Source organism: Cebus imitator, unplaced genomic scaffold (assembly GCF_001604975.1).
Source record: "Cebus imitator isolate Cc_AM_T3 unplaced genomic scaffold, Cebus_imitator-1.0 Scaffold162, whole genome shotgun sequence".
Classification (NCBI taxonomy): Eukaryota; Metazoa; Chordata; class Mammalia; order Primates; family Cebidae; genus Cebus; species Cebus imitator.
The window spans coordinates 4,429,652-4,436,692 of NW_016107477.1; positions in this window are offsets into that span (position 1 = coordinate 4,429,652).

The following is a 7,041-nucleotide window of genomic DNA, read 5'->3' on the forward strand; positions in this document are numbered from 1 at the left end:
AGCTTCACAGTTATCAACGATAATGCTAAAAAAGCAAATGCTATAATTTAAATTTGTGGCACAAATTTTACCGTTTCCCCCAGGAAATGATTGAACAAGGCATTGCCTTCCCAACTTATGATGGAAAATTCAAATAACTTTGCTATACTGGATAGATGCTTGTAAGGTAAAATTTCTTATCTGAATAAGCTTTATAGTTTATTTGCTTGTGGAAAGTGTTTAGGATTTGAATGGGACTGGAGTGGGGAAAGCATTTATCCACTTTCAACAAATCAGTCAATATGATAACCTTTCTATATTTTCTTCTATATGTAGTCTATAATGGAGGCAGAAAAAAAAGTCAGCTGAGTACAGGGGCTCACACCTGTAATCCCAGCATTTTGGGAGCCCAAGGCAGGAGAATCACTTGAGGCCAGGAGTTTGAGACCAGCCTGAGCAACATAGTAAGATTCCATCCCTACAAAACATTAAAAAATTAACCAGACATGGTAGCACACACCTGTACTCCCAGCTGCTTGGGAAGCTGAGGCAGGAAGATTTGTTGGACCCAGGAGTTCAAGGTTAAAGTGAGCTATGATTGTGCCACTGCACTCCAGCCTGGGGGACAGAGCAAGACCCTATCTTAAAAAAAAAAAAAAAAAAAAAAAAAACCCAGAAAAGTCTACAAGTAGAGCAAGCTCAGCTACCAAAAGGACTTACCATGCTTCCTTTTGAGGAGGGGGTAAGTAAGCTATATCAAAAACTCAGAAGAAAGGGGGGAATTTAGAAGTAATACTATCTCAACCTCAGAAGGGAGTGAGAAAGAAAAAAGAATTTAGCAGAAGTGTAGAGGCACAAAATAGCTTTCCAACAGTACCACCACCACACAATCCCTCACTGCCAAATTTTGAGTCACATCGTTTAGTATAGCTTCGTTGTTAATTTGAAGGATTGCAAGGAACATTCAAACAGTCATAATTCAAATATAAGGATAAACTTTATTCTACAATGTTAGCTATGAATTATTCAGTATAATCTGGGATTTGTATGGCTATAAGGTTAAATCCAGACAGACTGGCTCCAGGGTCCATGACTTTAGCCACTATGTGATATAAATATTTAACAAAAAATAAACATATATTTAACATAAATGTACAGCGCTTGACACAGAATAGTCATTTCAGAAATAGTAGATGTTATTATTTTAAACAGAGAAAGAAGACATATACAGTTACAGGGTACAACACCGAAGAATAAACTTAGTGATATCTTTGTCACTGCATGGAGAAAGTCTAACAGAAAATGAAGCCAACTCAAAGAAAGAATAATCTAAAGTTAATAAGGGAGAGTCCTGGTGATGGCATTGGAAACCCTAGCAGCAACTGGAGTCAGTATCTTATACTTCTGGCTTAGGTGTACCAGTAAATTCTCCTTTTTTACCTTTTTCTTTTTTCTTTTTTTCTTTTTTTTTTTTTTTTNTTGTGAGATGGATTATGTTGCCAGGCTGGAGGGCAGTGGTGCGATCTCAGTTCACTGCAACCTCCACCTCCCGGGTTCAAGTGATTCTCCTGCCTCAGCCTCTGAGGTAGCTGGGACTATAGGCATGCACCACAATGTCCAGCTAATTTTTGTATTTTTAGTAGAGACAGGGTTTCGCCATGTTGGCCAGGATAGTCTCAAACTCTTGACCCTGTGCTCTGCTGGCCTGGCCTCCCAAAATGCTAGGATTACAGGCATAAGCCACTGCACCAAGCTAATTCTCTTTATTTTTAAAAATGAGTTTGAATTTGATTTTGATATAGTTTTGATGTTTGCCCCCTCAAAATTGCATGTTGAAATGTGAACCCCAGTGCTGGAGGTGGACCTAGTGGGAGGTGTTTGGGTCATGGGGGGTAGATCCCTCATGAATGGCTTGGTTGCCCTCCCCTTGGTGATGAGAGATCTTGCTCTGAGTTCACAGGTGAGCTGGTTGTTTAAGAGCCTACATCTCTTCCCCTCTCCTCTCTCTTGCTTCTTCTCTTTCCATGTGACATGACTACTACCCCTTTATCTTCTACCAGGAGTAAAAGTTTCCTGAGGTCCTCACCAGAAGCAGATGCTGGTGGCATATTTCTTGTACAGCCTGCAGAATTGTGAACTAAATAAACTCATTTTATTTATAAATTACCTAGTCTCAGGCCTTCCTTTATAGCAATGCAAAATGGGCTAACACAGATTTCCACTTTATTCTGAAAGATGTCTAACAGCTTTATTACACAAAAACGTATTAAGCATCTATTACATGCCTGGCATTCTACCAGCCATCAGAGATAGAATGGTGAACACATTTCTGATTTTGTTCTTGCACTTACTTCCACAGTCCTAGCCAACTACCCTAAAAGACAGCTGGTTCAGCCAAAGCTGTCAATTCATAGTAATTTACGGATCCTTGGAAGACATAGTATCATTCCTTCAGAAGCAAAGGAGATTAAAGAGTTCTTGTCATAGACTCCAACTTAAATGGCCACTAATTATTTTCAACATCTTCCACCTAGAGACAGTCTATTTCTCCATCCCTTGAATCTGAGGCTTGGCATGTGACTTTTTTGGTCTGTAAGATATTAGTAAATAACATGCAAACAGGAGCTTGGAAAGCGCTTGTGTGACTCTTTCAGAAGAAAATGATGGAAATCCAACTGAAATGTGGGCTACTGAGAGACCATTGCTGAGAGAGGATCAGCCATCCTAGGTGTCCCAGCTAAGCCTAGCCCCCACTAAAACCACCAACTGGCTACAACTGAGTAATCAGAGGCAAGACTGATAGAAGAACAGTTGTTTAAGGCTAATATTTTGTGAGGTGAATTATTACAAAGAGCAAAGGCAAACTCATAGAGTTCTGATACTTGTTTTTGTAATAAGTACCAAATGTCATATCTTTTAAATATATAAAATAGAAATTTTCAATATTGAACAATGCTTTGACCCAGTGAACTGTTTTGGGATCAGGCCTCCAGTGCCAGTACTCAGGATACAGGCAACAGGCCTTATGGAGTCTTGTACTTTATTTATTCAAGGATGGGGATACCTTTAAAATATTTTAGTCAACCCTTGTATCTGTTTTTTAAGTAACAGTATTATTCAGATAAAATTCATATGCCAAATATGACATTAGACGCATGTATATTTATAATTTTTATCTTTCCCTGATGTATTTATCCTTTTATCATTATAAATGTCCCTCTTTCTCTCTTGTAATATTCCTCGTCTTGAAGTATATTTTGTGCGGTGTTAACAGCTGGTTCAACTTTCTTGTGATTACTACTTGCACGGTATATCTGTTTCCATCTTATTTCTTTCAAATGATGAGTGTCTTTAAATCTAGAGTATGTCTCTTTTAGGCAACCTATAGTGAGACTTGTTTTTGGTTTTGAATCCATCTTGGCAGTCTTTTCCTTTTGATTGCAGTGTTTAGTCCATTAACATTTAATGTAATCACTGACATGGTCTGAGTTACATTTTGCTATTTTGAAATTTGTTTCCTGTATGTCTTATCTTTTTTGTTTCTTTGTTCCTCCTTTTTATTATTATTGTTTTTGATTGTGGCATAATATGCATAACATAAAATTTACCATTTTAACCATTTTAAAGTGTTCATTTCACAGTCATTAGGTACATTTACATTGTTGTGCAACCATTCATCTCTCTTTTCTTACAAAATGGAAACTTTATACACATTAAATAATAATTTCCAATTCTCCCCAGTGCACAGCCCCAGGTAATCACCATTTGACTTTCCATCTCTATGAATTTGACTTCTCTAGGGGCCTTATATAGGTGTCATTATAGGGCTGTGTGTGGTGGCTGACACCTGTAATCCCAGCACTTTGGGAGGCAGAGGCGGGTGAATCACGAGGTCAGGAGTTCAAAACCAGCCTGGCCAACATGGTGAAACCCTGTCTCCACTAAAAATACCAAAAATTAGCTGGGCATAGTGGCAGGCACCTGTAATCCTGTAATAATTACTCAGAGTAATATTACTCAGGAGGCTGAAGCAGGAGAATAACTGGAACCTAGGAGGCAGAGGTTGCAGTGAGCCGAGATCGCACCACTGCACTTCAGCCCAGGTGATAGAGTGAGATTCTGTCTCANAAAAAAAAAAAAAAAAAAAAGTGTAATCAAAAAGTATTTGTCATTTTGTGACTGGCTTATTTCACAAAACATAATGCCCTCAAAGCTCATCCATACTGTAGCATGTGTTAGAATTTTCTTCTTTTTAAGGCAGAATAATATTTTTTTGTGTCTATATACCACATTTTACTTATCCATTTATTCCCTGATGGACATGGGTTGCTTCCACATTTTCATTATTGCAAATAATACTGCTATAAACACAAATGTACAAGTATTTCTTCAAGTTCCTCATTTAAATTCTTTGGTATAAGCCCAGAAATGGAATGTCTGAATCACATGGTAATTCTATTTTTATTTTTTAAGGGAACTATTATATTGTCTTCTATAGCAGCTGCACCATTTTACATTATCCCCAGAAGTGCAGAGTTTCCAATTTTTCCACATCCTTGCCATCACTTGTATTTTCTGGGTTTTTTTTTTGTTTTGTTTTTTATAGTGGCCATCTAAATAAGTATATAATTGTATCTCATTGTGGTTTTGAATTGAATTTCCCTAATGACCAATAATGTCAGGCATCTTTTCATGTTGAGCATCTTTTCATTTGTATATCTTCTTTGGAGAAATGTCTATTCATGTCCTTTGTCTTTTAATTGAATTGTTTTTTTTGTTGTTGTTGTTGAGTTCCTCTGTTCCTCCTTTGCTGGTTTGTTTGTTTGTTTAGAGATGGGATTTTGCATATTGCCTAGGCTGGCCTCAAAATCCTGGTCTCAAGGAATTCTCCTGCCTCAGCCTCCCGAGTAGCTAGGACTACAGCCACACACCACTGTTCCCACCTTAGTGTACAGTTTTAATTCCTTTGTTGTTGATTTTTTAGCTATATTTTTAACATTTTACTTTTATTTAATTTGCCTATAATCCCAGCTACTCACAAGGCTGAAGTGGGAGGATTACTTGAGGCCAAGATTTCAAGACCAGCCTGGGTAACATAATGAGACCCCATCTCTAAAATTATTTAATAATTAGCTGGATATGGTGGTGCATACCTGTAGCCCCAGCTACTCATAAGGCTGAGGTGGGAAGATTGCTTGAGCCCAGAAGTTTGAGGTTACGGTCAGCTATGATTGTGCTTCTGTACTCAAACCTGAATGACAGAATAAGACATCATCTGTTAAAATAATTACTTAATTTTACTTAATACATTTTTTCCATTTATTTGTTTCACCTAAAGTATTTTAAATTACTTTTTTACTGGTTATTTTAAGGAGTACAATGTGTACTATGGTTTGAATGTTTGTGTCTCCTCCAAAATTTGTAGGTTAAAACCTAATTCCCACGATGATAGTATTAAGAGGTAGAGTCTTTAAGTTGTAATTAAGAGGCTGGGTGTGGTGACGCATGTCTGTAATGTCTGTAATTCCAGGACTTTGGGATGCCAAGGCAGGAAGATTATTTGAGGTCAGGAGTTTAAGACCAGCCTGGCCAACATGGTGAAACCCTGTCTCTACTAAAAAAAAGTACAAAAATTTGCTGGGTGTGTTGGTGTGCACCTGTAATCCAGCTACTTGGGAGGGTGAGGCATGAGAATCACTTGAACCTGGGAGGCAAAGGCTGCAGTGAACAGCCATTACACTCCAGCCTGAGTGACAGAGTGAGACTCTGTCTCAAAAAAAAAAAAAGGTAATTAAGTCATGAAAGTGGAGCCCTCAATGGATAAGATGAGGGCTATAACTGCTCAAAGGATTCATTTTGCCCACTGCCCAGATAGAGCCTATTTAATGAGACAGGGGAATTGAAATACAGAGTTTAATACACATAGATTTGGCTAAACTGGAGACCAGAGTTTTATTATTACTCAAATCTGCCCCAGCCCGCTCCAAAATTCAGAGTCTAGGGGTTTTTCAAGGATAGTTTGTCAGGTAGTGACCAGAAAAATAGATGTTGCTGATTGGTTGGGGATGCAATTGTAGGGATGTGAAAAATAGTCCTCAAGTGCTGAGTCCAGTTTTGGGTGGAGGCCTTAGAGAAGGATGCAAAAGCCTGAGAGACATCTCAAAAGGCCAATCTTAGGTTCTAGTAATTGGAGAAGCTTGTGATCTCCATAATAATGGCTGGTAATCATTTAATTATGTGTATATCTTAGCAGAATTCAGGTTCCTCTCATCCTCCTAATCTGTTGACTTTTTGTCAGCTTTTCAAAGGCAATTTAGTTTTGGAAGGGACTACTATCATTTAAACTATAAACTAAATTTCTCCCAAAGTTAGCTTAGCTCATGACCAGAAATAATCAAGGGCAGTTTAGAGGTTAAAGGCAACATGGAAATGGTTGGGTCAGGTCTCCTTCACAGTCATAATGTTCTCACTGCTATAATTTTTGCAAAGATAGTTTCAAGGCCCTTATAAAAGAGCTAGAAGTCAAAGGTCAAGGTTTCTTTTCTCTCTTGCTCTCCTGCCATCTATCATGTAATGATGCAATAAGAAGGGCCTTAACTGATGCTGGCACCTTGATCTTGGACTTCCCAGCCTCAGGTGCTCGTTACAAATTATGCAATCTGTAGTATTTTGTTATAATTGCACAAAATGAACTGAGACATGTATCTTTAACTTAATCTTTTTCAGGTTAATACTAACTTAATTTCAATAAACTACAGCAAATTTGCTCTGATATAGCACCATTTCCTCCCCCTTTTTTTGTGCCATCACTGTCATATATATTCCATTTATATAATATCAACAATATAGTATAAAATTATTGCTTTCATTAATATTTTTTAAAGAAATTAAAATTGTGTGTGTATAGTCTTTTAATATTTATTCACATATTTTAAAAATTTCAGGCCGGGCACGGTGGCTCAAGCCTGTAATCCCAGCACTTTGGGAGGCCGAGGCGGGTGGATCACGAGGTCAAGAGATCGAGACCATCCTGGTCAACATGGTGAAACCCCGTCTCTATTA